This window comes from Carlito syrichta, unplaced genomic scaffold, assembly GCF_000164805.1.
Source record: "Carlito syrichta isolate Samal-C Ts95f unplaced genomic scaffold, Tarsius_syrichta-2.0.1 Scaffold305681, whole genome shotgun sequence".
Taxonomy (NCBI): domain Eukaryota; kingdom Metazoa; phylum Chordata; class Mammalia; order Primates; family Tarsiidae; genus Carlito; species Carlito syrichta.
The window spans coordinates 818,126-829,850 of record NW_007249777.1 but is presented as its reverse complement, the minus strand read 5'-3'; the positions used below and the strand labels follow the sequence as shown (position 1 = coordinate 829,850).

Below are 11,725 nucleotides of genomic sequence, written 5' to 3'. Positions count from 1 at the left end.
AGATGAGGTCTCACTAAGTTGCCCAGGCGGGTCTTGAACCCGCGGGCTCAGGCAATCCACTCACCTCAGCCACCCAAGGCGTGGGATCACAGGCTGAGTCACCAAGCCCGGCTGAGACTTTGACTTTAAAACAAAAGGAAAGAAGCCTAAAATCGTGCTTTGTATGAAGTACTCGGGAAATGTTAGCTGCTGTCATCACTACTGTTATTATCATTTCAACTATTACTTTTTAAATTTTTTTTATTTTGAAGATGGGGCTATAATTCGGGTTTAGGTATACAGATGTTCGTTTTGCAAGTACCCTTGTTGATGAGGTAAGCCCCACCCACCACCGCAGTTTCCCACTACTGCCAATCCCTTTCTTATAGGATTATAGCATTATGATAATTGTTCAAGGTCCACTGATGAGTGAGAATACTCAGTTCTTTGTTTCTGTGATAGATCACTCAGTATTATAGACTCTGAGTCCATCCAGGTTGCTGCAAAGTTCATAATTTTGTCCTTCGTTATGACTGCATAAGATTCCGTTGTGGATATGTACCACATTTTTAAAATCCAGTCCTCATTCAATGGGCAGTACGGTTGGTTCCATGTTTTTGTTATTGTAAATAATACTGCAGTAAACATGGGTGTGTATGTATTCTTTTCATAGAGTGATTTGAAATCCTCCTGGTATATTCATCCACAAGACCACAAACGTAATTAAATACATCAACAGATGTAAAAACAAAAGCCACATGATTATATTATTAGGGGTGGAAAAAGCTTTTGATAAAATTCAGCACCCCTTCTTGGTTAAAAAACCTTGAACATCTAGGCATAGATGGAACATGCCTCAAACCAGTTAGAGCCATCTATGAGAAACCCATAGCCAATATACTGCTAAAGAGACAGAAATTGAAACCATTTCCCCTGAAAACCGGAACAAGATAAGGAGGCCCGCTCTCACCCTTCCTGTATTGGAAGTCCTAATCAGAGCAATCAGACAAAAGATGGAGATGGGGGTTATTCAAAAAGGAAAAGAGGAATTCAAGTTATCCCTCTTTGCGGATGACAAGATTTTGTACCTTGGAAACCCAAGAGAATCTGTCAAAAACTTCCTTGCACTGATAAAGGACTTTAGCAAAGTCTCAGGGTATAAAATAAATGTGCAAAAGACAGTCGCATTCCTATACACCAACAATAAACAAACAGAAACCCAAATAAAAAGCACAATCCCATTCACAATAGCCACACAAAAAATGAAACACCTTGGCATCTTCCTAACCAGAGAAGTGAAAGACCTTTACAATGAAAACTACTATTATTATTACACAATAAACTTCAATGTAGGAAAGAGAGAACACTTGCCTCAGGGCCATAAGATTGGAGTGAAGTCTGTACTTCCTAGTTATAGAAGTTACTGGCTGTGTGACCTTGGACAAGGTAGCTTATTTGAGATTTTGTGTCCCATTGTAAAATACAAATGACAATATCTAATTGCAGTGTTGTTTTCATAATTTAAATATACATATGGGGCAGTGCTTGCTGCAGTGTAAAGCACTCACGTGAACTGTTATCATTGTTATTATGTCTCCTAAATCAATCTTTGTTTTGAACCCTCATCACCTAAGGATCTTACAAGTCAGCAAGTCCTAATATTGTTTTCATTAAAGAACAATTTTTGGCCAGATGCTCACACCTGTAAACCCAGCATTTTGAGAGGCAGAGACAGGAGGAACAGAAGTTTGAGAACAGCCTAGACAACATAGTGAGACCCCATCTCTACCAAAAAAAAAAAAAAAGAAGAAGAATAGTTTCCACATTTGAGGAAAGACCTGAAATAAGAGAGTATGCCATGTGGACAACAGGAAAGAGCATGTCTCTGAGACAATAGAAAGAGACACTGCTCCTGGCCCAATCCAGGAGGACAGTGGTTGGAACAGAGGAGGTGAGAGGTAACGGGAAGAGTTGCAGGTTGTTGTAAAACTTTGGCCTTCCTGTAATCCCAGCACTTTTTGGGGCTGAGGCAAGAGGATTGCCTGAGTCCAGGGGTTCGAAGCCAACCTGGGCAACTTGGTGAGACCTCGTGAGGCGGAAGGATCGCCTGAGCCCATCAGGTTGACACTGGGGTGGCCATGGGCAGGATGTGGTAGTGCCCGCCTGTAGTTCTGGCTACTTGGAAGGCCGAGGCAAAAGGATCACCTAAGCCCAGCAGGTTGAGGCTATGGTGGCTGTGAGTGTGCCACTGCACTCCAGCCTGGGCGACAGAGTGAGACTCTGACTCAAAAAACAAACAAACAAAAACTTTGGACTTTATTCACAGAGGAATAAAGAGCAGAAGAGTGACATGAGATTACTCTGGCAGTGGCAAGAGAATGGACTGTGAGGGGTCTGGGACAGAAGTGGGGGGACCAGCAACGAGTTCTCAGGGTTGCTGCCTTGGAGTATGGGGCAGTAGTGCAGGTGGTGAGAAGCATCTGGAATCTGGACATTTTTTAAGGTGGAGATGATGTGACTACGGATTGGATGTGAGGCATGACCCAAGCTACAATGGAATTCCCACTCACTACCATGGTATTGGCTATAAGAACAGTGGCTGGCCAGCATGGGGTGTTGGGAGTTCCGGTTTTGACAAATTTAGTTTGCAATGCTTGTTTCACATCCACATGAAGGTATGGAGTGGGCAGGTGAATGTAAGAGGTAGGAGTTCAGGGAGACTTTTAGCTGGAGGTGTCTGTATGTGAACTGTGTGGAGCCATGATACTGGATGAGATGACCAAGAGAACAGGTATAGCTTGATAGGCATTCTAAGAACCACAGTGTGGGAGGGTAGGGAAATAAACTCCCTATTTGTAGGTACACAGTTTAACACATATTACCCATATCTACCTTATGAACCAGGCCACTTAGGTCTTCTATACCCTGGTCTTTGTCCACCCACTTCATCAGTATGGAACTATCAAGAGTAAAGTCAAGTCTACCAGGTATTTCCCCCCCCCACCACCACCACCACCATTCCTCTCTGCCTCCCATGCTTGCCTCATTGTCTTGTCATCTCTTTTTTTTTTTTTGAGTCCGAGTCTCACTTTGTCACCCAAGCTGGAGTGCAGTGGCATGATCATGGCTACCACAGCCTCGACCTGCTGGGCTCTGGCAACCCTTCCACCTCAGCCTTCCAAGTAGCTGGGACTACAGGCACACCAGCACACCCAACTACATTTTTTTGATTTATTGTAGAGACAAGGTCTCACCAAGTTGCCCAGGCTGGTCTCAAATGCCTTGACTCAGGCAATCCTCTTGCCTCAGCCTCTCAAAGTGCTGGGATTACAGGCTTACTCCACCACACCTGGCTTTCTTCTCTCTGTCTTTACACCTCTGTTTCATGGGCTTTCTTCAGGGAAGGCATCCCTCATTAAACTCTTTGTACTGCCTCAGTATTTTTTTCTGCTCCATAGGATATTTCTCTGGTCAATATTACTCATCTTTTGGTCAGTTTGACTGCTTCTATTACATTTTTTGTCTCATATTCTCTTTGTGCTGAGACCATGCCATTTTCTTTTTTATCTGCTGTCATTGAATTCATTACACTTCCCAGAACAAGCTGTCTGAAGGAGGTTTGGCCAGGAGGGAGTGTGAAAGGAGTGACCAGGGAGCCGTCCAAGGTTCATAACTATCCAATTCCAGTCACCTCTTTCCATATGAAGTCACTACAACCTAAACTGCCCCTGCCAACACCCTCTTCATCCTACACATCTCCCCGCTACCCCTACCCCCAGAAGCCTGCCTGAGAATCCCCGGACCCAAAGCAAGAGTGCTCACACCACGCCCAGAGATGTTTTGAAAAAGTCCTTGTGGAGACTTACTCTTGACCTTGAGAGTAAAAGATTTCCAGCAAGAAAGCTCAAAGAGAGCTTAACTTCTGGCAGCAGGAGAGGGAAGGAGTGGGTCAGCTACAAGATCTTACAGTCTTGCCTTTGCCGAGGGGGCTCAGCCTCAGATGACCTAGAAGAACGTACACCTGTGTTACCTGGTCTTGGAGACTTTGCCCAGGCCCAGCTTCCTAACACCCACTGGGTCCATTTTACCTTTCACCTTGACTCTTGCTAACATGTGGCCTAGAATCCAGTTTCCACTTTTTCTCCAAACACAGGGTTTTCGACCCACCCTGGCTTCTGGAGTCTCAGAATCTGGTTCCTCTGAGCTCTAATTCCACACTAAGCCCTGGCTTCCAGGTTCCCAGTGCTTCTGAGCCCTGAAAGTTATCACCCTCCCTTCATACCCATCCAGAGCCCAAACGGAATCATTTTATCTGTGGTCTCCTTAGAAAGATTATAGGTAAGAACTAACAAGATATTACAAGCTCATATGTGACAATCAAGTTTTTTTTGTTGTTGTTGCTGCTATTTGCTTCTTTTGGGAATATATATGCTTTTTTTCCCCATCAAATTCTCACTCTGTCATCCAGTCTAGTGTGCAGTGGCACAATCATGGCTCACTTCAACTCCAACCTCCTGGGCTCAGGCAATACTTCCACTTCAGCCTCCCAAGTAACTGGGATGACAGGTGAGCACCACCACACCTGGCTCATTTTTTTTTCTTAAGAGATGAAGTCTCACTATGTTGCCAGATTGGTCTCAAACTCCTGGACTCAAGCATTCCTCCTGCCTCAACCTCCCCAAATCCTGGGATTATAAACATGAGTCACCTCACCCAGGTGTATGTTTATATATTTTTTGATAAGTGTTTTACACTCCATTTTTAATCATCACAGAATAACTTTGCAGACTTTTGACACAGACATATCTTGGTTTTAAGGTCCTGCTCCTAGATAGTTCCATTCTTTATTATGATTGTCCCTTATTGACATCTCACATTGTATTTGTTTATTTTTGTTGCACATGAAGCTTGCAGCCCAGTAGGGAAGGCCTTTCAAACCAAACCATTTAATTATCTCCCTTCCCTCAGAAAGGTGTGAGCCAGAAACACAGCACCAAGAGACCAAGGGTAAAACTGGGCTTGCACATTCTCTGCCCAGAAAATTATGTTGCACAGTGCTGAGAAGTGAGCCTGTCCAATTTTTTTTTGCAGGGAGTAAGGAATAGAAAATAGTTTTAAGGTAGGTAAACAATATCACTGTCACTCTCCCTGTCACCCTTGTGAGCTCTGTGTCTATCACTCTTCGGAAGCCATAATCAAAGTTAAGTATAAAGTGGACTTCATGCCCAGTTGCATTTTTCAGCACAGTTGCTATGCAAACCCTCTCTCCCTAATGGATGACTTCATCTCTTCCAGAGTAGAAGAGGCCCCCAAGGTTAGGGTGTTGTTGAATCAAACCTCTGCAGCCTGCTCCCTATCCCTCAATTTTTTAAATGTCATATTTGTAATAGCCTTAGACTCTAGAACTTGCTAACTTGTTATATGGCTTCAAGCATCCATGTCATTAATATTAGACACATGCAGGCAAAGTAGATTATCATTTTGTCCCTGGAATGCCAGATCCCTGGGAAAAGACAAGCTACCAGTGTAAAGCTTAGCCCCACCCACCCGTTCAAAAGACTTTTGAAATGACCTCCTTAAAATAATTTTGTTTTCTGCTGTGTAAAAGAAGATTTATGTTTAATGAAGCTTTTAATGAAGAAATCTCGGAAAGAGAATGCCAATAAAATCTAATTTTTAAACAAGAAAATCTAATATTGGGAAGTATTTCAATATCCTGGCCTTTGTCCAGATATAAATGAAACACACAATCCAATTACTGTTCTGCACAAAGGACAAAGTAACATTAATTTTCCTCAAGATGGTTATTAAAGAGATAAACAGTATGTTTTCCCTTTATTATGTCAAGAATATGTTTGTTCCCTAGCCTACTTGGCTACTCTTACAAGACAGCCCTGTCCTGTCATTAGCTCATATCTTTTGGCAAAGATGGGTCAGAAGAAATTGGTTGGATTTGTTAGTGGAGGTCTCAGAAAAGGTTCTTTGTTCTTGAGGGCCTTTGAAGTAGGCTCTCAACCATTTCTATTCATCAGCGCCAAGCCAAAGATTCTTGGGACTTACTCTTTTAAAAACATTTACCTGTTCACGCAAAGCTGGAATTTGTTCTTGTTCTAAGAAGGAGTTAAATCAAAAGAATAAAGTGAAGAGGGGCAAAAGTATTTTTTATAGAACATGAAAAACAGCACCAAAAATAAAGCTTGAAGGGAAGCAGATCAAAGAGAGCAGTGCAGGCTATAAAGGAACCAGAAAATTGCAAAAATAACAGTAATAGAGAAACAAATTGATGGGCATCTAAATGAATACAAATAAGGAAGAGGGAAGAAAAATTAAAAATAGATCAAAGACTAAAAGTAGAAAATAGGAAAGTGTAGTCTATTGTTTTTATTTGCAATTAATTTGGTAATTATGTTAACCGAACTACAAAAACACAAGTATAGTTTTAAAAGACAATTGACACATAGTAAGTGGATGCAATAAAATAGTATTTTATTGATATGTTCAAATTCACATGCATGTGACAATTGTATATTACTTCAGTTAGACAAGCACAAAAAAGTACTCTAAACACAAAAACAATAAAAAAATTATTTTCCCAATTAAAATACTGTAGGCTAATTAAACACAAGCATTGACATCTATATCTTACTAATCTACAGAAATGTGTCTTTTATAAAAAACGGAAGCTGTGTTTCATTTTTTGTAAATGTTCTCAATATGTTCCGAAGCTTTAGACAAATGTTCAGAAAATCAGAGAAATATTTCCAAGCAGGTAGACAGAATGAAAATAAAAATATCTTTGTCACATCTAGCTGCTTTTGTGATAAACATACATTGTAAATATACTCAACCTTCTGAATTTGTGGATCAGTTGTTTTTAATTAAGTGAATAAAAATGATTTTCCATAAGCCTTCAATCTTTGATCTTATACTTCAGATAATACTTATAGTTTGCTACTTTTGACTTATCTGTTAATAATGTCACTATGCTTTATAGGTGTAAACTTCATGTAATTAATTACCATAAAAACTTTAAATATTTGGTCATTTTTCTTTGTAACTTTGATAGAAGTGTTTGTTTGTTTTTACCTTGAAGGAAAAAAAATAGAGTATTACCATTTGTTAGAATAGTTTAACCCAACCCAATGATTAAGAAAGCTATCACCTTACCATGTTGACTGGGAGCTTCTAACCCATATTGAATGAATGTATTTTAGTCCACCCATTGTTTTCAGAAACGTGAAAATACCTTTATACTAAATCGAGTAAATGTGTCCATCTGGAATCACATTTGCTTGTGTGCATACCCTTCAATTCTCATTTTATGTACATATGTGCAAAGTGTTTTTAAATGATTTTTTAAAGAAATTAGCATTCTGATTACAGCATACAGATCCCTTTGTCTAACAGGATATCCTAAACATTCATTATATCACTAAAATGATCAGAACACTCCAAGAAATAGACAAATGGAAATACAAAACATGATCAATTATAGCTCCCTGAGAAAAATAAAGCCACCATAAACTGACGATGGGGATATTGTCAGCAGATTTAAATTGTTCCCTCCCACCAGAGGGAATCCAGCTCTCTGGCCATAATTAAATGAAGATTCAATTAAAATTACTAGAGTAATTATTACTACTCCATTTGTGGTGGGGGGATTAGAGGTGGGTGAGTACAGGATGGATTTATCATTATTCTGCAAAGTTTCTTTGATAGTATTATCATTAAATTATTCATTATAGCAAAATATAGGTTGTTTATGACTGAAGGTTGTATATATTCCTTGGGGGGAGGGATTTGGGGGGAAAAATGACCATTTCCTGCGACAAGTCGACGGCATTCATTTTTCTCTACTATTGGGTTATAAGCTCTTCAAGGTCAACAACTTGATCCATGAACCAAACCTCAGAGCAGAGAACAATGATCAAGTAGCAGGACCAAGAGACTCAGGAGAAAACTGGTACCGGAGTCCTTGACAGTACAGCTTTGGCTGCCAACATAAATGGAGCTGGTGGAGAGTAGGAAGCAGAGTCACAACAGTGAGCAGAGTTAGGGACATCTGCAACTCCTGATGAGAAACTGAGTAATTAGGACACAGAGAAAAGTAGTGTCATAGGCTGCTACAAATTAACTGGAAGATAGGATTAAAAATAAAAAAATTTTAAAAAGCTGCCCAGCACAATTATCATCTGCGGTTATGATAAAAGAAGGTGTTGTACAAAATATAATTATGTGATGAATCATTTGGAGACATTTCTAATGAAAAACACTCACTAGAAAGGATTAACCAGAAGTTGTGTCCATTGTCTGATACGGAGTTTGTAGCTTGCGTTGTCTTCTTCCTAAGCCTCCATAAATCCACAGAAGCTTCTGTTTATCGATTTTATTTGCAGAATGCACTCAGGGTATAAAGTAATTTGATTTTTTTTAAAAACGGGGTTTAGGGGCTGCCCCTACAGGGTGATAACTTACCAAGCATAAAAGCCAACACATAAAAAACAAACACACAATTTAAAGAGAGCAGGGCTCACGGCAGTAGAACCTGGGAATTCAGTAAGGTGGTGGGATTACTCCCGGGTGCACCCACACGCCCATATATCTGCTGGGCTGAACTCTCCTGGTGGATGATATTTTGGATGTCTTTCATGCATGGCATCGCTGAACTGTCTTTGAAAGATGCACCAAACCCACAGAGAAGAGCGCAATAGTTATTTAGGAAACATAGAGAGAGGAAGGAGGGTTTTCTTTATTGTTTATCAGAGCTCAAAAGAACGCTGTGAAGGTTAGCCATCTTTGCAGCTTGTGTAAAATTTGTCCTTTTCTCATCAAAGTCAGCAGCCCAGACTGATCAATGCCATTAATGTCCCTGATCCAGCTCTCCGTGCGTGTGCAAGTCTTGCAACTAGCAGGCTGTAAACTGGAAAATAGCACCTTGTGTTTTTATACTTCCTTTGCAACGAATCTTTTTTTTTAATTCTAAGCAATTGTGGGTAATTAAATTTTATAGAAGAATTTCTTCTTTACCAACCCCACTAGGGTTCTGTTGCATTTGTCCGTTGCCTCATAAAATAAAAAAATAAAAGCCAGCTGCCGCATCTGTGTCTTAACCATGTTGCATGGATGCTCGGCTCTGTGATTCACAGTATGCATTTGTGACAAGAAATCTCCCTACTTAGAATCATAAATGCCAAGGAGATGAGCAAGGCAGGGAGAAAAATGCTATATGTGGGGACAGGGACAATGCACGGAGAGCCAGTGAAGGGCTAACCTTTCCACCTTCGCAGAAGGGAGATAATAAACGGCCTTTGTGAGGCTTTTTGGTGATTGCATAACCATGAGAGCTATGGACCCTGAGTACTGAAAAGTGTGGACTGAAGTGTGCAGTGTGATAGCCACAACTTCAAAGGAGGCAGGGGAGCTGTGAACTGCTGGGGACACCGGTGGAACACCTGGCAGCCAGCAATCAGCATCCTTTGAAATAGAGTCTTAAAGGCAGCGCATCAAAGAGCATCATCAGGTGCTGCAAACAGTTACTGTGGCTGCAAACGAAAGGGCAGTCTCAGCCTGTTGGGAAAGAGCCAGTGGGCAATCTCTTTGGTGACATCCACACTAATGGAAAAATATCACCACCCATAACGGCATCTTTGAAACTAGATGCAAGAATACCACTGGGCATCAGACACAAAGCAAACTGGTGATTCTTGGCTGGGAAGGGTCTTGCCTGACCCATCTATCATTCAAAATGTTTCGGTCCAGAGCTCAAAAATCACAGTGCTGATACCACTACATGTATAATCACCTCTGCATTAACACCCGTGCCCCATCTTCCATGCAGCTTCGTGAAGAAGGCAGACATCATGGGATAACATAAGCTAGCAGTTCCTGAGAGCTCACCATGTGCCAAGCAGAAGGCCAAAAGCCAAACCTGCAATACCTTAAATATCTTGTCTAACACTCACAGAGATTCTAGGAGCGAGGTTCTATGATTCTTCCCATTTTATAATGAGGAATGGGGCTTTGAAAAGGTAATTAATATGCCCAAAGTTAGCCAGCAAGGATTGGTAGAACCAAGAGCATCCTTAACTATTGTCTTTCATTTCTATAAACACCTTAAAATTGCTTTATTAAGTCATAGACTCATATTTCTCAGTGGGAAATATTTTCTAAAAAAGTATATTCTCAAATTTAGCCATGGGAATGGTTTCTTTAAAAGGAAAAGCACTTACACATTTTGAATATGTTGTCATTTATAAATGAAGCCACTGATAAGTTTCTTTGAAGCTAGATTTTGAAATGTGACTGAAAAGGACTGGATTTTAAAAATGTGGTACATTTACACTATGGAATATTATGCAGCCATAAAGAAGGGCAAAATTATGAACTTCACAGCAACTTGGATGGACTTAGAGTCTATAATATTGAGTGATCTATCACAGAAACAAAGAACTGAGTACCACATGTTCTCACTCATAAGCAAACCTTGAACAATTATCATAATACTCTACAAGAGGGATTGGCAGCAGAGGGAAACTACCAGGGGAGGGGGAGGCACACCTCATCAACAAGGGTACCTGCATAATGAACATTTGCATACCTAACGCTGAATTGTACTTTAAAATAAAAATTTATGAAAAAAAAAACAAAGAAATGTGACCGAACAGTCCATTTCTATGTGGATATGGCAGCCCTGGGACACAAAATTAAAATGTGGCTATAATACATGGCAGAGAACCATGTTAACATATAAGCTGCCGGGCTCGGTGGCTCAGCCTGTAATCCCGTGCCTTTGGGAGGCTGAGGTGAGCGGATTGCCTGAGCCCGCGGCTCGAGACCCGCCTGGACAGCGAGACCTCATCTCTACAATAAATCAAAAAATCACCCGGGCGTGGTAGCGCATGCCTGTAATTCCGGCTACTTGGAAGGCTGAGACGGAAGGATCGCCGGAGTCCAGCAGGTCGAGCCTGCGGTGGCCGGGAGCATCCACTGCACTCCAGTCTGGGCTACAGAGTGAGACAACAACTCAAAAAAAAAAAAAAATTCTACCATCTTTCAATTTGATGTAATCAAATGTTTTCACTCATAAACAGACCTTGAACAATTATCTTAATACTATAAGAAAAGTATTGGCAGTAGGAGGAAACTGCCGAGAGGGGGGTCGGAAAATAGGATTGGCAGTAGTGGGAGTCTTCCTGGGGAAGGGAGGGGCATATCTCATCAACAAGGGCACCTGCATAATGAACATTTGAATACCTAACCCTGAATTGTACCCCACATCTTTAAAATAAAAAAATTAAAAGTTGAAAATAAATCAAAGAAAATGTAAGAAGAAAAGAATGAAGTTATTTTTTCTGTTGATGCACCAATTCTCTACTTAGAATTTGAAAATTGTCTTTTTTATATTCTTCATCATGTCACAGTGATGTAGGTACAGGCCCACAGAACAGACTGCACTGCCTTGGACACATTTGATGTAGCTCAGTTTGCTGCAGGGGCTAAACAATTTCTACTCTACTTTTCTTGTCTTACAGACAGCCTCGGTTAAGCCACTGCATAATCTACTAGAAGGTTTTTTCATGGAGTTGGACTTGCAGCTAAACAACCTTCAATATCATGTAGGATATCAAACTATCATTGGATTCTTAATATGTTCTGTTTTTTTAACTATGAACATAGAACACTTTTACTCACCGCAGACCACTTTATTTTATAATGTTGGTGGTCTGCCGAGGCCCAAAATGCCAGA

General features: G+C 40.7%; 1 protein-coding gene across 1 annotated transcript in view; it reads left to right on the top strand.

Moving 5' to 3' along the window:
• Nucleotides 1-11,725, top strand: part of NOX3 (NADPH oxidase 3) — a 62,424-nt gene that overhangs the window by 48,228 nt on the left and 2,471 nt on the right. The window lies entirely within an intron of this gene.